The sequence below is a fragment of the Phascolarctos cinereus genome, unplaced genomic scaffold (assembly GCF_003287225.1).
Source record: "Phascolarctos cinereus isolate Bilbo 61053 unplaced genomic scaffold, phaCin_HiC Scaffold_3;HRSCAF=262, whole genome shotgun sequence".
Lineage (NCBI taxonomy): Eukaryota > Metazoa > Chordata > Mammalia > Diprotodontia > Phascolarctidae > Phascolarctos > Phascolarctos cinereus.
The window spans coordinates 203,077,116-203,102,881 of NW_027555736.1; the positions used below are offsets into that span (position 1 = coordinate 203,077,116).

Here is a 25,766-nt window from a genome sequence, read left to right on the forward strand (position 1 = left end):
TAAGGCCCTGACAGAAATATGTAGAAATGGCCCCCTTTTCCTACACAATGTCTAGATCCCAGAAGAGAGAAGGACCTACCAGAGAGAAGGACCAATGCTTCCTTTTCTTGACGTTAAGTCAATTCTGCCCATTCTGCTGAAGAAAAACAAATATTTGTAAAGCTCATTGACATATAAGATATGATTGACAGCTGAAGAGGAGTATAATTGCTTTGTAATTTGCTAGCAGTAGATTGACAGTTTTTCAGATCAGCCACTGTCAGTTCTTTTTTCCTTCCCTCTGCTGCCTACCTTTTACTTGTTGATGTTTTCATTAACTAGTAGTTCAAATACCTAGGACAGCATTTCTCTAGTACAAAGAAAATTATTTCACCAATATGTAGTAGCGAACCAAGCTCTTCCCTAGTTGACACAACTGTGGCTTATCTGTTGAATCAGACTACTACTGGGATCCTCCCTCCCAGAATATCTTATATCCTTTTCCTAATCCCTTTACCCAACAATATATATGCCACTCCCTCTCCTCCAAATTATATCTAAACTTCAAATTTTTGCATGGTATGAGATGATCACCAACTCAGTCCCACCTCTCACATATATTCATTGTGTGACTGTAGGCAAAGGTACACCTCTCAGTAACAGGCAACTCTCTTAAGACTGTCAGCTGCAGAGAAGGTACCAACCTGCACTGATAGAAGAAGTTTCATCATGGAGTTCCCTATAGGAATTAAATTGCAAATCTAGTCTCTATCCTGACAACAGAGTCAGATTTTAGGTAAAGGTTAAGTTCTAAAATTAGCAGATAAGATGAAAATAGCATAAAGTCAATATTAAATTCACTGATTTAAATTAAATTAAATTCATTAAATTCAGATTTCTTTCTTATCAGAATTTTCTTCTAATGGGAGCTCAATTTTGGCAGAAAGTATAAGTAAGGCATAGAGGTCAATGGCTTTTGGGGGGCATAATATGTTGCCTTCAGGAGTTCGTGTTATCCAACAATAAATTAATACCCTTTTAAGTCACCACAAATGCCTTCACAACTTTTAATTAGCTAAAAATGTCATACTTTATTAGAATGAAATCTTAAAGGAGAAATTTTCCCCCACAGTCCAACAGCCACATTCAAGAGTATGAACACTGTCTTCCCAACTCTGAAAACAAACACACACACCCATACCCTCTGTCCCCCAGGTAAGTAAGGAAACACAGCAAGTTGGCTTCCTCCCTATGGCAACCAGGTGTGCTATTTACTTGTTCAGCACTTCCTTTCTCTTATCCTCTGCCTACCTACTTCACAAAGTCTAGAGACTACAGAAATAACAGAAACCCACAATGTCCTTGAAGTTATGTATAAGCAGGGGTATGTGTGTGTTCATACACCAGGGCTGAGGGAGAAAGTAGTTTAAAAAAAAGAAAAGTGAAGAAAATAAGAACACAGAAAGTACCAAGAAAGCCCCGCTCAGCTAGGGTTAGCCCAACAGGTAGCAAGAAAAACTGAGTTGACAGGTCATTGTCCAGGGAGAGCCATCACTCTAGGTGAACAGGTACAGATGAATCCAAGTATGCTAAATGACACCACAATGTTGTGACATATTTTGATGAATGAAACCTCCTTCCTCTATCTCAATGGTCACCCCTCCTTGAAAAATCCTTATGATTTTGAGATTGCAGGTCATAATGGATTGAGAGCTTGTCTCAGTCAGGAAGACTTGGGTCCAAGTCCTACTTCTAAGACACATTGGCCAGGTAAGTGATTTAATTTTTGTTGCCCTAGCCTAGGCAACTATCTAACACTCAATTTCAGCAGAAGGTGTTCATCTGCATTGATAGCAAGCATTCCCTTTACGAATGATATCATGGAGGTGAGCTGGGAGTTGGGATCTCAGTATATATCTGCTTTTGTAAATTAAAATTAATTTGATTTTGAACATTTTTTGAAGAATCTGAAATAGAGATGAATTCCAAGTTCCTTAAAAACAGAATTAACTTTTTAAACTTATGTTCCCGAAAAAATGATGTTAAATTTTAATTACAACAAAACCAAAGAAATCGTGTTTACTAATTCAATATTAAGATTTCTAGCTTCCCAGACTATTTTGACTAAAGGTATCCTATGTATTTTTTACTGACTCCCTTAGCCCCTCAATCTCAAAGGAAAACTGCAGCCTTAAAACCTCAAAAAGAAGAGACCAAAGTAATTTCAAAAAAGGAAAGACTGTTCCAAAGTTACAATGTGCTTTGGCTGCCAAATCCAATGGCCTTTTTCTCAGTGTTTACCCTTCTTGACCTTTTTGCAACATTTAACACTTTTGATTTTCCCTTCTTCCTAGAATAAGAGGTTCTTAACCTGGAGTCTATAAAGTTTGGTTTTTTATAAATTTTTACACTTACATTTCAATATAATTATAATCTTATTTATTTTATGCTTTAAAAACATTATTCTGAGAAGGAGTGTAAAGGTTTCAACAGACTGCCAAAGAGGGTCCATGACATAAAAAAAAAAAGGGCAAGAAACTTTATGTAATTTCTTCTCCCTAGGTTATTATGACACAGCTCTTTCCCAGGTCCTCCTTCTATTTGTCTGATTACTCCTTGGTTGTGTAAACTGGATAACTGGATCATCATCCTTGCCTCGCTATATGTGAGGTATACTCCCAGGGCTCTGTCTTTGGCCTCCTCCTCCTCCCTCTTTATACTTTTCTTTCTGTGAACTTACCAAATCCCACAAATTACCTATTACTTCTATATAAACAACTCCCAGATAGATTTCTTTCTCTCTCTCCCCATGCATACACATGTGTGTGTGTGTGTGTGTGTCTAGGTACATACATATGTATGTATGTATGCATGTATATCTAGCCCATCTTTCTTCTGAACTTCATTCCCACATCACCAACTGTCTACTGGCCATCTCCAACTATCTCCATAGGCATTTCAAGTCAACAAGTTGATCTTTTTAAAATCATTAGCTTTCTGCCAGAAGCCCCTCTTCTTACATGCCCTCTCTCTTTTGATTCACCACCATGTTTCTATTAATCTAAGTTCAAAACTTCAACTTTTCTCTCTCCATCAACCTTCACATCCAATCATTTATCAGGTCTTTTTGATTCTTTCTCCACAATGCATCTCACAATTGTACCTCTTGTCTATGTTCACATAGCCACCACCATAATTCATGCCCTCACCACCTCATTAAAGGAATGAGGTAAGCCATATCTTTGCTTTTGCTTTCTTCCTCCATTTATATCATTTCTACTCTGTCAATGGGATATGTTTGGGGTATGCATGTCTCCAGGCCACTAGCTCAGAAGTTCTGTTATGTCTGTTATAGCTCTTCCAGCTCACGTTGGTTTTCTAAGATTTTCCTAAGTTTTTATTACTTCCCTAAAAGTTCCACCAATTCTTCTAACCTTTCTCATTCTATAAACCACGAACCACACAGACAGTTCTTAAATGATTCTCAGCCTTAGTTTTTTCTGACACTCTCAAATATCTTTAATTATCTCAAGAGGCAACATGAAAAATCTTCTCCCCAAATCCCAATTTTATTAACCTTAATTTGGAAACAAATAGATACAAATATCTATTGATAATTTTTTAGGGAGTGAAAAAAAACCAAGAAGAAACAAAAGCAAACAAAAAATTGTTCAGAATCATTGGTCTATATATAAGAAAAGGAGACACCATTGTGCAAATTGGTTCTCAAAACAAAGAAGTGATGGCTTTACATGAGGTATCAGTATTGTTCAAACCAAAGAAAGTCTTTAGGCTAACAGCATCATCCTAATACTAACTAGGAAAAACTGCATCAACCATTTGATGCCTCAATGCCAATAAACCAAATTTACAATATACATATGTAGGAATAATTGGCTACCATTATTTACTTTTGTAACAGAACAGGCATGGGAGCATTTTGTACAAAGGCATGGAAATGGGAATTGTAAAGTCATGTATGAACAACAGGAAAAAAAACAGTTTGGTTAGAATGGAGAGTGAGTACAGAGAGTAACGTGCAGTACACCTGGAAAGATAGGCTGGAGTCAGATAATGGAGGGTTTTAAAAGCCTAATCAAGAAGTTTGTATTTTATCCTAGAGGTAATAGTCACCAGAGCTTCTTGAGCAAGGGGCTGATACGGTCAGACCTGTGCTACAGGGATGTTAATTTGGCAGCTGTGTAGATTAACTGGAGAGAAAAGAAACAAATTAGCCAACTACTTCAATAATCCAATTGAGAAGTGATGATGGCCCTAACTAGAATGTGAATGGAGAAAAGAAGGCAAATGTTAAGTAGGTGTACAATCAATAAAACTTCGATTTACTTCTGCTGACTCATGTTCATAATAAAACTGCCAGAAAAATCAAGAAAGCATTGGTAAGTACATTAAAAATCCCTGACAAAACTGAAAAGCAAGGGCTTCAAAAGGGCAAAAGCCTATTTAGCTGATTAACAAGATATATCTGAGAATGAGATTTGAACTTCTGGACCACCCCTTATTGACTTTTGGTCGGGAATGGAATGTACCTAACCAGATCTAATAAACTAATCTGCCTAAGAGTCTTGAAATTTTAATCAAAAAGACTAAACTTAGAGGAAGAAGAATGAACAAATTGCCAAAGTATGCCCAGCAAATCAGATAACAAAGTATGTACCTATAATGTAGAAAGGAGAGGGAGAGAGAGGGAGAGGGAGGGGGGGGAAGAGAGAGAGAGAGGAAGAGAGAGAGAGAGAGAGAGAGAGAGAGAGAGAGAGAGAGAGAGAGAGAGAGAGAGACAGAGAGAGAGAGAGAGAGACAGAGAGAGAGAGAGAGAGAGAGAGAGAGAGAGAGAGAGAGAGAGAGAGAGAGAGAGCGAGAGAGAGAGCAGCAGAGTCCTGGAAATCCCCAGAAGAAAACAAAGAAACCAGAAATAAAAACATGGACCTCAAATGTCTGTCTGCAAATGCATAAGGAGATACAGATAGATATATGTAGGTATACAAAGGAAGGAAGGTGAAGTACAGACCCTAATGTAATGAAGCATATTTGACTGGATAAGGATCACTGATAATATTGGATGGGATCTACGAATGGAATATAGTTATGGGAGGGCATATCTTATTCAAACAGAAAGGGACAAGTGAAAAGAGGAGGGGAAGAACTGTGATATTTTATGGATACATTAGTCATGTGAAGAAATCTGGAAAGCAAATGAAACTAGGCTTTGGTGTATGGCCAGATCACCACATGGAGGCAACCATGTGGGAGACACCAAACATCTCTTCCTAGGAGAAAACATTCCTATATTCTCCTACCATGAGTGGGAAAAGCTTCTCTCCATTGACTGTATAGCCAGACCTGGCTATATCCTCAAATATAGCTGATGGAGGCTTAGCCATTCTCTCCCATACTGGTAGCTTCCAGGACTGCAGGTCTTCTTTACCCACACCATAGGCACTGTGCACTAAGTTGGGTGAAGGAAAGGTCTACCTTTCCTTTTTCCTCCTTTTAGGCCCTATGGCCCTGAGAAACAGAATTGGGATTTTGGTTTTATCTCATTGATCTTTTTCAGTTTTAGGTATACTGGACCTCGGAGTCAAGACTCCAGGCTAGATGTTACAATCAGCTCAGCAGGGGAAGCCACGAAGACTGTGGAATTGGTGGGATTAACACTGAGAATGAGAGAATCTAATGCTCCTCCCCAAATACTAAATGGATAGAGGAGGAATGACACTCCGGGTGTTGAAGGGAATGTTTCTATGTTTATCCTTGCTATACTCTTGAAGTAAATATTCTTTGAAAAAGTTAATATGACTGTCAAGTGGTTAAATAGAACTGGAGTGCTTAGACTCCTAACGCTGAAGGAGTATATTTGGTAGAGGCTTGAGCCAGTGCCAGAAACTATACACCCCCAAATACCTAAGAGCGCTGGAAAACCCTAGGGGAGGGGATAAATGTCACACAGTTGAACTTCTGGCAACAGGGGTCAGCATCACTGTTACACATGGCATGCAGCAGTAGTGTCAGTGGTGTCAAACTCAGATAGAAATGGGGCCACTAAATCCTATATAAGGATCCCTGCAAGTCATATCAACTTAGAAAACCACTTATTAATATTATCTATGTTTCATTGTATTTTTATTTTGTTAAATATTACCCAATTATATTTTAATCTGACTCCACAGAGGTTTTGTGTTTGATACTTCTGGTATAGAGTACTGGGGTAAAGATGAATGGGGCAAAAAAAAAATAGTATCATATCTGAGCAATGCTACAGACCACCTGGAAAAAAAGATGAAGAATTTGAGAAGCAGATCACAAGTCTGGCACAAAGAAATCACACAGTGATCAGAGACTTTAATTACCTACAAATCTGCTGAAGTACTCTTTCTACTGAAAGTACTTTGTTGTTGTTGTTCACTCGAGTCTGACTCTTTGTAACGCCATTTGAGGTTTTCTTGGCAAAGACACTGAATTGATTTGCCACTTCCTTCTCCAACTCATTTTACAAATGAGGAAATTGAGGCAACAGGGTTAAGTGACTTGCCCAGGGTCACACAGCTAATAAGGGTCTGAGGCCAGATTTGAACTCAGGAAGATGAGTCTTCCTGGTGCTCTATCTACTTGGCCACCTAGCTGCACCTTTTAGCCTTGTATTTTCATTTTTTCCTGAGCCATTAACTTCTCAGAAATTCTGATGCTTTATTAAAGTTGTACAGTATTTTCTGACTTGTTGATTTTCATAACTTTGCATTCTCCTAATTCCAATTGTCCAAATTTGGAAAGTACAAAATTCACTAACACTGGAGCGTCTTAAAGCAAAGACTGAATAAGAGACACAGTTAATAAGAGAGAGACAGACAGACAGACAGACATGCTTCAAGTTTAGATTGTGCTAAATGATTTTAATTCCCTCCTCTCAGAGTCCCTGTTTTTGCAAGGGATAGGGCCTGACCTGGCATCTCATTAGTGTACAGAACTTGAGATGCAAGTTAACAGTTTTCCTCTTGACTTGAGACAGCTCTATCTACTAAAACCAGGAACTCTCACGACTCCTCTTATGCATTTATATGCTAATTTCTGCCATATTTGTCTATGTTCTTATAACCCTTAAAAGACTCCACCATCTAGTAGCCTTACTAGAAGCAGCATGGATAGCAAGTACTTTAGAGATGGAGGGTAAAGCTAAAATAGTGAATGCTACATTTTGTACCAAAGCCATCTTCAAACTTTGGACTGTAGAAACAGAGTACACTTTTCTGTGTCTTTGAAAATGAATAATGATATCTTTGTAATCTCTCTCATTTACGTTAGCAGATTCTCATGTGAAGCAGTGCATATGAAAGGAAAAACAGCTAAATAAAGAAAAAAGTCTTCAGTGCTAAATAGCAGCTGATTTTCAAGCTTGTTACTAATCTCTCCTTATTCCAGATTAAACTTGAAAAACACCTGTATTTGTACTGGAAATTTTTCCAAATAACAAAAACAACTTATCCATCCACAAAAAGAAACACACATAAGGAAAATGTGTCATCTGGGAGATGATCCATACCCATGAACTGCCTGGGAATTTATCCATAATTACTTATATTGTACATGTTACCTAGTATTTCAGAGCATACCATTTTCTGTCTTCAAGACATCTACCTAGGAACACAGACAGACAACATGCTCTATGTTTACAGATCAAGTATTCTGTATGTAATAATAAACAGGGAGGGTTTTTAAATTTTTTTTTTGGTGAGGCAATTGGGGTTAAGTCACACATAGTGAGATTGTGTCTGAGGCCAGATTTGAACTCAGGTTCTATTCACTGCACCACCTACCTGATAATAAATGGTTTTTGAAGACGAAGTTTGTTAAAGCGACATACTGCCCAATCAGTAGTTTTTCCTTTAATTAAGAGTATTAGATATTGCCTTTCTGAACATTTCATATATGTAAGACAGGAAAGTTTGAAAGGCTTTTCACATAGTTAGAGAGCTATGGAAAAATGCTTAGCTGGCTTAGTTTAACCAAGTAATGACAAATCTTAAAGTTTTCAAACAAATAAAAAATACACCATGTAGACAGATTTTTTCCTTTCACCAGTCACTCCAAAAGCATTTATTAAATCTTTACTGTGTCCACTACTTGCTAAGTACAGATCAAACGAGATAATATTTGCAAAGCAGACATAAGTTCTATGATGACAAAGCTTACATTATGGAGGAGGTAACATGTAAATCACTAGGTATATAAAAGTTATGTAAGGAGTGGATGGAAGGCAATCTGAGAGGGGAAAGCATTAGCACCAGTAGAGATCAGGAAAGGCTTCTTGAAAAATGTGGGATCTGAGCCGAATCCTGAAGAAAGCAAGAGAAACCAAGAGGCAGAGGTGAAGGGGCAGAACATTTTAGGCATAGGTAAATAGTAATCACAAAACCTTGGATGGGAAGTGACATGATATGTTGAAAGAATTCCAAGTGGGCCAGTATTGCTAGATCATAGAATGTACAAGGGCAAGCAAAGTATAAGACTGGAAAGGAAGGAAGGGGGCAGGTTATGAAAAGCTTTAAACACCAAACAGAAGAGTTAATTTTGAACCTGGAGTCAATAGCAAGCCATTGGAGCTCACTGAGCAAGGAGGTAACACAGTTAGAGAGGTTGGTGACTTTGCACAGCCCTCCCTCACTTAAATCCAATTCACTTGCAAGTCACAGAATCACCTTCCTGATGCCATGGTCCTCTTAGACAATAAAGGACAAACAACATTCAGAACTGCATATTAAGAAAATCACTTTGGTGGACAACAAATAGGAGTGGGGGAGAAATGTGAAACAAGGAGGCCAGTTAGAAGACTATTGTAATAGTCAAAATGAGAGGTAATGAAGGTTTGGACAAAGGTTATTAAGATTGTGCAAATGGAGAGAAAGGAACATATACCAGAGATGTTATGAAGATAAAAGCAAAAAGACTTGACAACAGATTAGAGATTTGTGGTGAATTACAGCCAGTTGGCAGAAAGAACTGTCACCTGGAGGTCCTCTACCACCCTTCCTTTCTTCCTCCCAAGATTGGGCTATTCCTTAATCCAACCAGTATGGCAAGACAGGAAGAATGTTACCAGTAAGGATACCCAAAGTCTTCTTTTCCTCCCTTGCCTGGGCTATCTGCTGTTCACAAGGTTTGGAAGAGTTGCAAATATTTCTCCTGATGAGATGGGAGACCACCACACCTTACCATCTTCCCTGCCATTTCATCCTAAGATCTACTCAGCCTTCCTATTTAGCCTGTCTCTATGTCCTACAGTCTCTTGGCACTGCCATTCTAACTATTCAAGCAATCTAAGGGTATCTGGGTCTTGCCATCCACCCAGTAGGAGTTCTGTGACTTTCCATCTTCCCTATAGCTAAACTTTCTTTTATGTATTCTCTCCCCCAATTAGAGTGTGCACTCATTCCCTACCTGGCCCCCTACATGATTTTCTGGACTTCAAAATCATGGCTGTACTGATGTCTCATCTTGAAACTCCCTTCAGTGCTTGGGAGCCCTTTGCCCTGGAACATCCTACTAACCCTGCTGCTTGCTCATCCTAATAGATGACTCCCAAAGCCCACTCCCACTCCTTTGCCCATATTTTAGTTCCTACTGAACTCTCCATTTTGTGAAAGGGCTCTGCTTTTCATTTCCTTCCCAGGGCTGTTCCTGACTTTCTGGACTTCAAAACCAACCCCCTCCCCCAGGGATGGATGGATGGATACCTCTCTCTATCTATCTATGTCTCCACCCCAAACACTTTTCCATTCCCTTTTGTGTGTTGTCTTCCATCACTGGAACGTAAGCTTCTTGGGGCCAAGAACAGGGCCTGGCATATAATAAGAGTTTAATAAATGCTTTTTCGTCCACTCATTTATGACACCAAAGCTGTAAGACTGGGTAACTGAGAGGACAGTGGCATCCTCATCAGGGAAGTTCAGAAAAGGGAAAGGTTTGGAAGGATGGGGGAGCAGATAATAAGCTCTGTTTTGGATATGTTGAAATGCTAAGAGGCAACCAATCCAAGGCAAATGGTAATGGGATACCGTAGCTCAGGACAGAGGCTAGAGATGGACATATAAATCTAAGAATCATCTGCATAGAGATGACCATTAACCCCATAGAGGCTGAGAAGATCACCAAGTGAAACAGTATAGTCAAAAGAGAAAAGGGCTCTGGACAGAACCTTGGGGACAAACACAGTTAGTGGGTAAAAAACCTTTCACTGGATGAAGAATCATCAAAGGAGACTGAGGACTGGAATGGTCAGACGTGCAGGAGGAGGACCAGGAGAAAGCAGTGTCATGGAAGAGAATAGAGAGAGTATTCAACAGGAGATGGCAATCAACAGTGTCAAATGTCTTAAAGAGGTCAAGAACGATGGAGATTAATAAAAGGTCATTAGATTTGGCAATTATGTGATCAGTTTTAGTTTAGTCCAGAGAAAGAACTGATGAATTATGAGTACACAGTAAAGTACAATTTTTCTCACTTTGTTTTTCTTGCTTTTTTTGCAACATGGCTAATATGGAAATACATTTTGTATGATTTCACATGTATAATGGATATCATATTGCTTGCCTCATCAGTGGCTGAAAGGAGAGAGAGAATTAGGAGCTCAAAAAAAATTAATGTTAAAAATAAACAAGTAATTTTAATAGAATTGAATTTTAAAAATAATAGGGGAGCCATGCAGAATGTCAGTAAAGGAACCAGTAAATAAAGAGACATTAAAAATAAAAGAGAAAGTAGGGATGAGACCAGGAACAATCTCCTGGAGAAGTCAGGGGCATAAGTTAAAGAGTGTTTCTTAAAGGGGCTGGTTTTGACAGGAAGAGATAACTCTTCATCAGGGACCAGGTTAAAGGAGTAGATATTGAGGGAGGTGTCTGAATTAGGTGAGGGGAACAAGAAGGGAGAAGAGGGTCATCTTAGCAAATGGCCTATATTTTTTCAGTCAAGTATGAAGCAAGATGTTCCTATGAAAGAGTGTACGGAGGAGGTGCTGTAAAAAGGCTTGAGGAGAAGAAAAGTTTGGAACAGTTACTGAGAAGAGTAGGATAGGGAGTCAACTGAATGCAGAAGGTTTGCCTTGCTGCAGTGAGAGCACAGTTGGAAGGAGATAACATAAATGATCCGATCAGCATGGTCTCATGATTTCCTCTAAGTCCATTCAACTGCATGTGAATAGGGGCAAAGAGGCAGACAATGACAGCAATCTAAAGTTGGTGTTTGGAACCACCTTATGCTTAGCTGCTCTAGTGCAAGCTTTCTAACCTTTAAAATTTTGTTCCCCTTATATAACTCATGTTATATATTTAGTTGCAGATTAAAAACAAAAACACCATTCCTGAGGAACAGAATGAAACACTGAGTGTCCAACTACAGAGTGAACTAGGGAAAAGTGACTAAAAAGTCATTATCTAATACAATGGTTCCTGGTGTTTTTAATTCCTGCAAAGCCCTTTCAACAATAACAACAACAACAACAAATGTGTTGTGAATCTCCAGAGTAATTTAATACACTACTCATTCTTTACAAACATTCACTGCTTAAAGTGCCATTAAAGAATTTTTAGCCTGATTCCCTAGAACCATCATTGAACCACTAAATGGGAACCACTGTTAACACCTTCTGTTTTAGGAGCTCACTTTGGCTTTGTTTCAAGTATTTTTGAGCAGTCAGCAATGATAGGTGTTTCTATTTTAGAAATTTTATTTATGTGCTGAAGATTTACCATCATACACTTGTTTATATCTAGGGGGAGGTGGCCAACTTAGTGGAGTTTAACAATGGCTCAGAAGTAACTATATTAAGTTTTTGTTAAGAGCTGAACAAACTGAACACTTGAGAATTAGCATCATCAACTCAACAAGTGTTAGTTCCAGCAATTCTCCTTAATACAACTCATTCTATATAACAGGAGGATACATATTTAGCAGGTCAACTTATACAAAGTACAGGGTCTAAATACCTCAATTTATGTTTCATTGAAGAGTCATTTCTATAACAAAACCAAGGTACCCCCTCTCCTACAGGACAGGTTTGGACAGAAGCTGACCTTCTGGCAGAGGACAGGGAGGAAGAAGAACAGACCAAACCAAGAACAATTAGAAATTTTCATTTTATCCTTCACTTTATCCAGGCTAACCTAAAAGTGAAACTAGTTTAGATTATATAAAACAATGCCTTTTCAACACTTTTAGCATTGCTACCACAGTCACATTCCAAATGTGTCAACAGCAACATAATCTGGCTCCAGAAGTGACCTTCCAGGGGCATCACAATTTTCAAAATGGACAATTTTATTCCAACAATGCAATAAAGTGGCAAACAATACAAGCCTTTACATTTTAGAAAGAACTTATTAATTTCACCTTCATATTAACAATGTCATTGCACAATGAAGAAAATTCAACTAACTGCATATTCTGTTTCTGATAATGGTCATTTTCCCCATATTCTCAAGCAAATACTATATAGTAAAATGATGCCTTATTCTGAAACAAAACTAAAAACTAAGTTTTGTAAGAATTTGAAATTAAAATATAATTTTTATGAAACATCACTTTAAAGAATATGTTCTCTACAAATGACTGAGGGATTTACTGGCTTAGATATCTAATTTAAAATATTTAGAGATTTAGTCACTTTGAGTACAGCGGTACAGTAATGTCATTCAGAAAACAAGACAAAACCCAAGACAGCTATTCCCTAACAAGATTATTAATATGCAACATTTTAACACAGAAACTGTTTCAGAATGCTTAAACTGTTTAGTTCTTACTACTAATATGTTGGTCTGTTTCCTTATTGAAACAAAGGAGAAAAAAGATAAAGGATAAAAAGATGATGAAAGTTTTAATTTCCACTGAAGTAAAGAAGATTGGACTAAATTATCTGTAATAAGCTTTGAAATTCCAATTCTGTTACTTGAAGGTACTTTGCCACTACTACTCAAGGTTCCCAAATCAGCTAGCAAAATGCCTGATTAGTATCATTCTCTGCCTTGATGGAGGTTAAAAAAAAAAAACACCAATTCAGAACGCTTAGGCAATTTAAGTTTAAGGGAGTAAAACAGTGATACAATCAGCGGAAAGCTAGTTTCCTGGTCTTTGTCCCAGGACTCTACATGCAAGTGCATTATACATACTATCCATTTCTTAAGAATTAAAAGCAGTAAACACCGAAGGAAATTAGCAGCTTTCCCCCGTTAAAAAACATCTTCAAAACACCGGAAAAAATTATAATATAGGTTATGAGCAAATTGCAATACATTACGAAAATAAATCATCACTATCCCCTTTGGAAAAGGTCAAAGGGTTAGAGCTGAGGAATGGTGACGATGAGGTACACGATTTTTGAGGTTGCAGTCAGGTGTGTATTGGAAAGGGCACTGAAGTGGGCTTCGATTAGCATCTAGCTGTGGGACCTTGGGAAAGCCCCCTTTCCCTCCCTCCGGCTTCAGTTTCCTCATCTTTAAAGACTAGCTGAGCTCTGAATCAGTCGCCTTTAAATCTGGGATCCTGGGCTACTTAAGGCATTGCTGATGCTGAAAAGATTGTTGGCAGAGGGTGGGAAAAAGTCAACACTGCCAAAAAAGAAACACTGGAGAGCCTTGGGCAGGCTGGCACTCCCAGTTCCTGCTCTTGCCACCACCTCCTCCAGGCCTAAGTGAAAGGTGATTGCTGAACCGCGGGCTAAGGCGATGTAGACCTAAGAACTCTAGATCTTGCGTCAGACAGTCAGGATTCAAACCCTGCCTAGGCTACTTATTGTCTACATAGCTTTAATCAAGTTCCTTCTTCCTCTCTGGGCCTCAGTTTCCTCCGTCGTAAGGGGATCTCGAAGGTCCCTTTCAGCGCTAAATCTCCTGACCAAATGAAGCAAGGTGGAGAAGTCTTGGATTGACAGCTAAACTCCCAGGGATTAAAACTCTACAGGCAAGTTCACCTGAGTAAATCTACCGGTCCAAGTGGCTGGGAGGGGCAGAGAAAGGACCTCCCAGCTGGGGCACGGGGGGTTGGGGGAGCGAAGATCCCAGGGATTTAGGCGCAAGCCAGAAGGCTTGCGGGGAGGGGGAGAGAGGAACCGGGCCTCTCCTCTATCCCTCACCTCCTCCTAGGAATAGCGCACCTGAATAACGGACGCACCCAGCCCGAGTCTAGACCTCCTCGGACTGAGTCTTCGCCGCTCTCAGAGACGTCTTCTCCCCTTCTTGCTTCACCGGCGCGGTCCTCGCACCTGGGCTGGCGCGCTTCCCGGCAGACCTCGGTTACTAACCTGCTTCGTTCCCCGTAACCCAGATGGATGATGCTGTCACCGCCGCAGCCTGGGCGATCTGGTTCTCCCCACCTACTCGCGCCAGGAGCCGAAAGCTCCACGAACCCCGCCCCACCCTTAGGGAGGTGTGGCCGGGAGTGAGTGCGGAACAACTCAATGACCTACCTGAAGTTGCGCCTGCGCCTTTTGTGCCCCCAGCACCCACTCCCCCATCCCCCGCCTCTGCCCCGAGGGTGGGAAGGGGCAGAGAGCTGGAGGCTTTTATTATGCTTTAATAGACTGGACGCAAAAAGAAGGTAAAGGTCACCGAAGCTGGGAGCGGTGGCACTATGAATAGGGGTTGGGGTCTTTCCAGCTGGACACTGTTTTGTGTCAAATGTGTAATACAGGGAGTCTTTATCGCTAGGTTCCAACGTAGCGGAGGTCAGGAGAGGATCTACTAGGTCTTTATAAGTTAGAATCAATCCTCCCTGCTTCCGACCCCCACCCCAAACCCGTACACGACACACCTCTGATCGTAGAATTTGAAACTGGATGGAACTTTACAAATCATAAGACCCAACTCCTTCATGTGGATACTGAGGTTAAGAAAGGCTGTGGTTTGCACAAGATCATAGAGGTAGCAGAACAGCAATCTGAATCATGATTTTAAAGACTCCAAATACAAGATTTTCTCCGTTATTGCCATTTCGTATCACTTTCGCCTAAATTGGCGAGAACTGGTGGAAGAGGTGTGTCTTTTTTTACTGTAAGCCTAAAAGGTAAACTGGTATGTTCAAAGTGAAATAAGATTAAGTAGGACCTTCTCACCTACTTGTCTCACAGTCTCTCCTCTAATCCAAATTCTACCCACTTTCTAAAACCTTTCTAATCCTTAATTCTACCTTTTTAACAAATCCCTAACTGCCCCAGGTAAACAGTCTCTGTCCCGCAAACTTCTAAAGCTCATTGGTATCAGTTACTTGGCATTTAGCATATGTTACCTCCTTGAGGTCTTTGGATTGTTATTTTGAACTTTTAATTTTTTGTAACTTTATATCTACGTTGTAAATATGTAAAACAGAGACTGAATATTATACTTCTTTGTATCTCGCCTAAACCCAACAGTAGTATAAGGTTTCACACACACTGTGTTAAGTAAATATTTGATGAATTAACTTCTAGAACTATTTCCTGACTATCTGACAGATTCCTACTTCTGAGGTGCTAATCTGTTGATTGAAATGATTAACTCGTGGTTTGGAACAGAACAATCTTATTAGCAATTCCTCTGAATACATTCTCCAATGCGTTGTGTCTTCTTCCCCTCCTTCCTACATGTACTTTCCCATTTCTCCTTTACACTTTCCCTGTCTGTCTGTCCTTCCTATTTGTATCATTCTTGTCTGGGGAGAAACAAGTAAGATGTCACTGGAGCTAGCAGATGTGTTGTACTTCCTTCTTATGTAGTCTAGGTGGGAGGTGGTATGGTTAAGAGGCAGATGGTATGGATAAGACTGGACATGTGAAGCCTAACAATCTTCAAGCAAAGGCTGGATGACAAGTATGTTGCAGAGCAGTCCTGCACAACCTGCAGCCCACCAAAGAATTTTGGGTGGCCCAAAAAAAAAATGTAGAGAAAAACATCCTCTATATTTTTCATGGGCCAAAATCCGGCCACAGGTTGTGCAGGCCTGTTGCGGAGGAATTCTTGGGCAGGTAAGGATTGGTCTACGTGTGGCTTATCCAACTCTGATCTTAAAATTCTATTATCTTTTGTCTGTATCGTTGTCTCGATTTCCTCTTTATTTCTTCCAGTATCCTCCTAGAAAACTATCCCTCATAACAGACATTTTTAAGGAGAAAAATATTCAGCAAAACCAATCAGTCCATAAAAAAAATCTGACATCATATGAAATGTTCCAAAATAATAATTTGTCTTCTCAAATGTCTCTCCTTTGAGGCTAAGCTTGGGTTTTTTTTTTAAATTTCACAACACTCAATTTCAATTGTTTTACATTATCATCCTTTCCATTTACAATGCTATAGTCATTGTGTATATTGTTTTCCTGACTCTGCTTTATTTTGAATTAGTTCCTCAGTTTTTAGATGCTTCATTATTTTCCTTGTTTCTTACAACACAGTAATAAATAATCCATCATCTTCATGTACCACAACATGTTTAGCCATTCCCCAGTCAATATGCATCTGTTTTGTTTTTAGTTCTCTGGTACCACAGAAAGTGCTGCTATAAATATTTTGTTGTTTGGGGAGCTGTAGGTTCATTTGTTCGTCTATATTCTATGCATTACTTTAAAAGACAATTTCTCATTTACTGAGAGAATTTTGAAGAAATCTGGCAGTGTAGTATAATGTAAAAAAAAAAGCTGGATTTGCAGTCTGGTGACTAAGAGTTGAATCCCAGCTCTGCAAGGTGCTGGTGGTGTGACTTTAATCAAGTCATCTGATCTCTCTGGGCCGTAGTTTTCTCATCTGTAAAATGAGGAGTTTGAACTAGATCAGGGGCTTCTAATTTTTGTGCCATGGACCCCTTTGGCATTCTGATAAAGCCTATGGACCCATTCAGAGAAAACAAAAGTGTTCTCAAATGCATAAAATAAAATACATAGGATTACAAAGGAAACCAATTAAGTTGAAAAACAATTATCTAAATATTTTTTAAAGCAAGTTCAGAGATGCTAGGTTAAGAACCCCTGGACTGGAGGATCTCTGGGGTCCTTTCCAGCTTTCTTTGTTTATGACCTTTTAGCATAAAAGTGTCAGAATTAGGCTAAGACCCAGGGTACTCAAGGCCTCCTTTTGCTCAAGAAAAGTATTCCCTCCCCTCCCTTTCTTCCTATTACCTCCATCTAATAGGAGTCTGCCATTGTGCTCCATCCTGCAAAAGGTGACTCTGAGCACCATTTCTTAAGTATACCTCTTCTCCCCCTCCATTAATTTCAGAAGCAGACTGACTCAACTTTTTAATTCAGATAGGCTAAAGTTTCATGTATCTGTCACAAACGTAAAAATGATAGCAAATCAAGGTGAAAGGGATTCTTATCTGTCCTGAAGAAATTTTACCCCTTGTTTTCATGCTTTCATTAGAATGTGAGCACTTGGATTATTTCATATGATGCTTGTATCCCCCGTACCTAGCCCAGTGCCTGGCACATACTAGGCACTTAATAAATAGTTAATTGATTGATAAATTATTAGATTAATCGATCTCTGATCTCATTAATGTGTGTACTCTCTCCACTAGTGTAGACCAAGAGCAAAACCCATTCATGTATTCCAGTCCCAAACAATGTATAAAACCTCCAGAGAGAATTATTATTACTATAATTATTAAATAAAATGTTAGAGAAAAATTTTTATTTTGAAAAAAAAAGGCTCATTATGCCCCTTTTGCTTCTCCCAAAACCTACAACCCTGCATCTTTTGTGGATGCAGTGTCCTAGGGAGAAGGACTCCTCTGCATTCCCAGGGTGGGTTGAGATCTCAGAATCAGACTAACCCACAGCTCAAAAGGAAGGAAAGAGAACAGCTATGGAGAAGTGTGGGAACTGTAAGATAAAGAGTATAAGGGAAAGAGAGTGATAGGAGTACAGCACTAGTTGCAACTATTTAATACAGTACAGGAAGAAACAGGCAACCAGCAAAGCCAGTGAAAGATGTAGAAGGAAACTAATTGCAAAGACTTCTGGAAACATCCCGGCCTCATAAGAGTTTCTTGGAGGTACTCCCCCACCCCCACCCCTATCACATTTCTGACCAACTCATTCACTCCCAGTGGGACTGAAGGAAGAAGTATCAGAGAGGAGAGTGGTGTCCAGAAGTAGAACTGAGAAAAGGGAAGAACAGACCAAACTACAGTGGCCTTTGAGTCTCTCCGCAGCAATAACCCTGACTGTTTACTCTCACCCCGTATGGACTACAAACTCTATATAATCCATCCAACCAAGTCAAGACAACAAGCTTGTATTATAACACTTGCTATGTACAAGATACTATACTAAGTGCTGGAGATATAAAAAAGGGCTAAAACAGCCCCTGGCTGCAAGGAGCTCACTCTCTAAGGGGGGTGGGGGGAGACAACATGCAAATTACTATGTACAAACAAGATATATACAAGATAAATTGGAGAAAATCTCGGAGGGAAAGCATGAACATTAAGGAAGACCAGAAAAGGCTTCTTGGAGTAGATGAGATTTTAGCTGAAACTTGAAGGAAGCCAGGGCACATAATATACAAAGTCTGGAAGAGGGGTACAACAATGCTGAGCTTTCAGTGAGCAAAGAGCCTGTAGCAAGAATCACATTTGCATCAAGAATACTATATAAAAACAGCATATAAAAATCTTGATAAAGACAGAAAAAAAGCTGAGTAGAAGAAATGGCACACATTCAAAGAAAAGAGTCATGTCAAAAGACAAACTTCACAGAAAAAAGCAAGTTAAGTCAAAATCCCTTGAGGAAAAGAAAAGACATTACAAGAAATTCAGCATGGCTCCCTGAAATGAAAATTCCAAGAACGTACAGAATGATTCAGAAGAGCAATCAAAGAATTAAATAAAAATATCAAAGAAATTGGGGAAAAAATTAGGGCTCTTAAGAGATCCTTAAAAGAGGTAGTACCAGGGAAAATCTTCAAACCACCAGTGCCCCTGGCAAATCTCTAAGATTAGAAACTGCAGAAAAGTTTTCAGGCTGTATTTATGGAGGGAAGAAAGAAAAAAATGGGGGGAGGGGAGGGAGAGACATAAATGTGTCAAATAAGCTGCCAGGAAAAAAGAGATGCTATAACTGTAAATTCAGAAGAGGAAGGAGGAGAAGAAACAACAAGATGACTATAGAGGCAGAAGGAAAAATAATAGAATACGTTTTTAAGTTCAGAAGAAGACATTAGAGCTCCAGAAAACAAGACTACTGAACTTGAAAATAAGATGCAAAAAAAAAGAAGAATATAAGCATTATAGTCCTTCCAGGAAAAATAAATCATGAAAAAGAACATATAAATCCCATACTTTTGAAACCATGCAGAAAATTCCTCCTCTGTGGAAATAGATGGTACATCTTGAATACATATTGAGAGACTATACAGAATTCCAACAGTAACATCCTGAAAAATTGTGTCAAAACATCAAAGAAAATAATTAGACATTCAAAAAAAAGAAAAGATTTCAATTATTTTTTCACAAAGCTCTCAGGGGTGAACAAGTATTAATTTTACAAAATTATCAAATAGAAGAACATTAAATACTTCTACATTGTAATGAAAGTGTAGGAAATGAAATCTTTTTACCTGTGACTAAAGCTTCAGTTCATGAAGTGGGAAGTGGGGGAGTTCTTTTGTTTAATTTTCTTTTAAAAATAATACAGAATGCCTGAGTTACACTGAGATTATAAAAAGAAAAAATGAGCTAAAGAGAAATCTGAGGAGCAAAGTATGTAACAGGAAAAATTCAAAGCAATGGAAGATGTGAAATCAAATTTCAGTGCAAAAATTTAATCCCCTCATTCATAGATATACATTGGGATGATACACATAAATAATTCCTCCTTCTGGTGTGAGGGAATGGGAAGTGTGGGGCAATAGGAAAATTCTCATTAGGATATAAGAAGAAAGGTTTTAATCTATCCAAAAACACATAAGTACCTGAGGAAGACTAGAACATTGAGGGGCAGATCACATAGGGAAGAGTGGGAGAGGCTCCCATTAGCAGAAAGAGCATTATCTTGCAATGTTGTGCCTCAGCCCCACAGATAAGAGAAAGTTCTGGAATAAATTCTGCTGAGCAGAGTTAGAGAGTGGAGGTTCGACTTTTAGAAGATAAGCTTCTACAAAATGGAGTTCTGAGTCTAGGTAAAAATTCCTCTTGGAAGGAAATTATTGAGACACCACCCCAGCCCCAAGGGAGTAAGCGGGTACAGCTTAGAAAGGATTGAATGGGGTCCAAAATCAAGATAGAATGACATCAAAAAGGATAAGCCAAAAGGAAAAAGAACAGAACACAAACAGGCTCCTATAATAATAATAATAAACCTTCCCACTATATCCTGCCATGTCTGTTAAAAATTAACATTTCTAGGAATATACTAAAGCATCCTAGAAAAAGAAAAGAGTAGGAAAGGGGGTTTAATGAAAATAGCACTTCTTTAAAAGCGATATCACAAATTAAAACTACTTAAATAGAAGAATGAATGGAGTAACAACAAGAATTCAATACTACAGTTTTATCTAAACTGGAAAAAAGAAGGATAAAATAGGTGAGACAGAATGAAAATGATGAAAGAAAACATAAGCTTGAAAACTGTAACTCTAAATATTAATGGATTAAATTCCCCTATAAAGAAAAATAAATGGAAGAATGGATTATAAACTTAGCAATTTGTTGCACATAAGAAATACATTTAAAGCAAAAACGTAAAGGAAAAATTCAGACAATTATAAAGAAGCAGAAGTTGCTATCATGATCTCAGATAAGGCAACAAACAGATTGATAATGTTAAAAAAAAGTCAGAGAAACTTTATTATGTTTAAATATGCTATTCACAATGAAAAGTTTCTAATATGAATTATATGTACAACAAATGGCATAGTAGATAAATTCTTAAAGAAAAGCTAGGTGAATTGCAAAAAGATTGTGTAACAGCATAATAATAGTAGACTTCGATATTCTTCTGTCATTGCTGGTTAAATCTAACAGAAATATATTTAAGAAGGAAATTATAATGCTGAACAAATTGTGGGGAAAATCATATTTGACCTATGGCAACTTTTAAATGAGATGCACATATATGAATGTACTTGTTTCTTGGCATCTTAATGTATCTTTTACAAAAACTGATAGTATTTTAGGACATAAAGGAATCATAAACAATAAGCAGAAATAATAAATGTATCCTTTATAGACCAGAGTACAATGAAAATAGTATCAACTAAGGGAAACATAAGCAAAAGACACAAAACTAAATAGGTATTTAGCAATGACAGCCTAAATAAATAAAGTGTAGGTCAAAGTTGAAATAATAGAAATAGTAAATTATTATAGTTAAGTTAATCAAAACTATGAGACAACATACTAGACCTTAAGAGTTTAAAAAAAAAAAGTCCCCAGAGGAAATTTTATATCTGAATATTTATGTTAGCAAGATAGAAAAAAAAAAAGAAATCAACTAATTGAGCTTTAAAAGCTAGAAATTACATTATCAAACTTAAATAGAAAAGAAGAAATTTTGAAAATTAGAGGGGAAATAGAGAAACATGAAAATAGGAGATTGTGGAACTGATAAGCCAAACTAAGGAATGGCTTTTTGCAAAAACTAACAATGTTGGTTAACATTGCCTTTCGTGATTATGAAAAAAGAGAGGAAAATCAAATTACCAAAATGGGAAATAAACATAATGAATTGCAACAAACCTGGTGGAAATGAAGATTCATTTAAATCAAGTTTGATGAGTATCTGCAAAACATATAAAACACTCAAACTAACAAAACAAACAACAGAGATAGTAAATAATCCAATCTCAGAAAAAGATATTGAGCAAGCTACAAATTAACTACCAAATAAGAACTTATGAACCAAACAATTTGCAAATGAGTTCTATCAAACATTTTAGGAGCAATTAATACCTATGCTACAAAATTACTCTCAATGACATCAGTGAGATAAAGCAGAGAAAGGAAAAGATGGCCCATTCTCACTAATGAATATTAACAAAAAATGTAAGTAAAACCTTCATAATGAAACTATAGTAATATATTGAGAAAATAATTCACCTCAACTAAATTGGATTCATGCTAGGAATTCAAGGATGGTAATGGGATTCATACTGGACCCCTAAAAGGAAAGGACTATGTCTTTGGGACTTGAACCCCAAAGCCCCTGAACCCAGATCTCTGGCATTTGCCTGAGGCATTGCCATTCCAGTCAATAATCCTTTTAACTACCCTTTCATTATGGCCTTCATTGGCTACACCTGGCCCACCCGGGCTACTTGCCATTCCTAGATCCCATCCAGATCTTCCCACAGTCTTTCTGTACAAAAGTACTGATTTTATCCTCATCAAATGCTCAGATTCTTAAAATCTGGCCCACTTGTACTGGCATCACAAATAATTTGGACTCACCAGGAATCTCCCTCACCCCAACCAGTGTTTTAATTAACTACTTGGATTGAAAGAAGGCTTGAGGGGTGGAATTCTTTTGAGGCAGACCCGTGTCCTTTGCCATTGAATTTTAGAGTTCCCAAGACCCCTAAACCGCAACAGTTCAACATCAGGAAAACAATATAATCATATGAACTGTGAAAATAACAAAAGGGACTTAATTATTTCCACAGATCCAGGAAAAGCTTTTGATAGAAACCTAACACTTGTTTGTGTTTAAAAACCCTGAAAGCATAAGCATAGAAGGATACCTCTTTATGCAATCAAAAGACACATTTAAAACCATGCGCTAGCGTTGTTTGCAGTGGAGAAATGTTAGCAGTTTCCCCAGTGCAAAAGGGAGAAAAGCAAATTTGCCCATTTCCCCCCTACTATTATCTCCTATTATTGTCTCTGAATGTATTGTACAATAAGAAATGGTGATTTTTGAAGAATTCAGAAAAACATGGCAAGATCTATATGTACTCATACAGAGTGAAACAGGCAAAAGCAAACTAACAATATATTCAATAACTACAGTAATATCAATGAAAATATCAATAGCAGGAAGCCATATTCTGAATAAATGAAAAACTAGTGATGGTCCACCAGAACAGACAATATATGTTTCTTCCCCTCTTGGCAAAGAGTTGAGAGATTACTAGATGGGAATATTGTATGCACATTATCAGAGGTGATCACTGTATTGGATATTTTTGCCTAATTGTTTTTCTTTCTTACCAGGGATAGCTAATCTGGGAAAGAGGTGAGGGAAGAGGGTTCTTTTCCAGAAATCATTTTGATTTAAAGATAAATGCCATCAATAAAATGTATTTTTAAAGTATCTTTTTCTCTGCCTAGACATGTCCAACCATTTCGATTTACTCCATGACATCTTCCAAACTACATCATTTAGATCTCCCCTCTCCAGACCTCTTCACCTTAGTGAAAGCACTGATTTCAGTACTCAATCACACTTGTTAGCTGTAAGACCAGTTTCCTTATCTGTAAGGTAAGACAATAAATAGTAAATAATGAATACCTACCTTACAAATGGTTATAAAGAAAGTTCTTTGCAAACCTTGAAATCTATGCAAATGTAAATTATCATTGAGGGTGAGTCTTATTTCCTCAACTAAATTATAAGTTCATTGAGGGCACAACCTTGCCATGTGTTATACCTCTCTTTAATATCCTATAGAACCTAGTCATGGTGCCAGATTCATAAGCTTATTGAATTGAACCTGTGGTCCCTTTCCTGAATAACTGATCACCAAGCTGCTCCTTAAAACTGAAATCCTGAGAGCCACACTGCCCCAAACTGATTTGACTCTTACACCTAACAAAGCACTTCTTAGAAGAACCTTATTCAGAACTTTCCTGAAACAAGTAGTTCTTTGAAAACAATCAACTGGGAAATCACTTACTGAATTTCCATTGAAATTGTCTTCTCCCTGTTCTACTTTCAGAAGTTGCATTATCCTGAGATGAATGGAGGAAGTCTGCACACCTTTCTTTGTGCTATTGTTTTGAATCTCTTTGCATAAAACTTTTGTTACAACATCCTGGTAGTACTTTTTTGTCCAAACACCAAGTTTAGCAATTTAGTCGTAAGTTGAGACTTGAGTTCAACTTTGGGAGGCAAAAAATTCAAAGAGAATAAAGCCATTCAGAAATCACTATATGCATTAATCTCAAAGACTGACAGAACATTAAAACATAAAAGTAAATATAGATCATCTAGTCCTATCCACTCAATTCAATTAGAAAAACATGTTTTATGTACAACACACTATAAGATACAGTCCCCTTCCCTTAAGAAGTATACAGTCTAATAGGGGAAATAAGACAAAGTCACAAAAAACTGACTAAAAATTAGAATGTAATAAGCATATAGGAGAAATACAAAGTGATAAAAGTTTGTAGGCAAGGGAAAGGACACTGAAGGACATAGAGATCATATCCAGGTAGAAAGATAGGAAAGACTTCATAGAGGAGATGCCAACTGAGCTGAACTTGAAGGTCAGGTGTTCACTAGGCAGAGACTAAAAGAGCAAAACATAGAAAATGTTGGGGCTGGTGTGAGCAAAGGGACAGAGGGAGAAAAGGGTAAGATGAGTTTAGCGAACAATAAGTAGTCCACTTTGACTAGAACATAGAATGTAAGAAGAGGAAGTTGAGAGAAAATGCACAAGAAGATAGGTTAAATCCAAATGGTGAAAGGCTCAAAAGACTAAGAAATTTGTATTTTATTCAATGAACAATGGGAAAACATTGAAGATTTTTCGACCTAGGTAATGTTGTGATCAGACCTGCACATTGGAAAATTATTCCAGCAGTGATATGTAGGGGATTTGAGGCGAGAAAGTAGAGGCAGGAAGACAAGTTTTTGGCTATTGCAGTAGGTCACATGAGAGATCATGAGTTCCTGGGCCAAGATTGGATGGAGGGGGGGGGGTGTTGAGATATAGTAAAGATACAATCCACAATATTTAACAACTGATTAATTTTTTTAAAAAAGCTAAAGTTTTCAAGACAGTGACTGGGAAAATGGTAGTGTAAATAAAATGAAATGATTACAAGGAACAAGATGTAAGCAACAAATGAAGGATTCAGTTTCAGATGCTGAATTGGAGTTATCAACAGAATATTCAGTTGGATAAGTACAATAGGAGTTGTAAATAGGAGGGGGAGATAGAAGGGGGAGGAAGAAGGAAATGTCAAGTCTGGAGACAGATATCTGGGAGTTATTTCTATAGATATGAGTAATTGAAGCCTTGAGAGTGGATAAGATCTCCAAGTGAAAAGAGACAGAGGGAAAGAAGGGGAGATAATATATTCCCAACATAGAGGAGGCAGGAGTAAAAAGTGTCCTCAGTAAAAGAGACAGAAGAGGAATAATCACAAAAATGGAAACAGAACCATGAAAATGTTGTATCCCAAATTCCAAGGAAGAAGAAACATCTAGGAGTTATATAGTGGTTAGCCTTATTAAATACTGCAGGGTTATTAAAGAGGATGAATACTGATAAAATGTCATTGTATTTAGCAGTTAAGAGGTCATGGGTGACCTCAGAGAAGAAAAAAAGAGTTTCAGTTGAAGATAAAGATGGAAACTAGAATGCAAAGGCTTGAGGAACAAGTAAGTAATAAAGCAGCAGAGGCAAAAATGTAGACTGCTGGAATACCCCACATGATTTTGCCCTAACCAATTCTGTTATATTTGTGGTTAAAATATTTATCACCACAACCTTCACTAAGTCATCACTAAACCCTCTGTAATGTTCATTTTGTCTTCATTTAAAATTAACTGTTGTAAAGATGTAGCATAGTTTAGACATATTTCAT

At 38.0% G+C, this 25,766-nt stretch overlaps 1 protein-coding gene across 7 annotated transcripts in view; it reads right to left on the reverse strand.

Moving 5' to 3' along the window:
* The window catches only part of TC2N (tandem C2 domains, nuclear), a 59,923-nt gene extending 36,253 nt beyond the window's left edge, over positions 1-23,670 (reverse strand). The window contains exons 1-2 of one of the 7 annotated variants that reach the window (XM_021004307.2): positions 23,465-23,670; positions 80-133 (exon numbers count right to left, since the gene is read on the reverse strand). The gene's annotated coding sequence lies outside the window, so the exon portion shown is untranslated. Of the gene's footprint in view, positions 1-79; positions 137-14,137; positions 14,391-23,464 lie in introns of those variants that run through there. The other 6 variants (XM_021004306.2, XM_021004302.2, XM_021004303.2 and 3 more) reach the window with 6 other exon arrangements.
* Between the last annotated feature and the right edge of the window lie 2,096 nt (positions 23,671-25,766).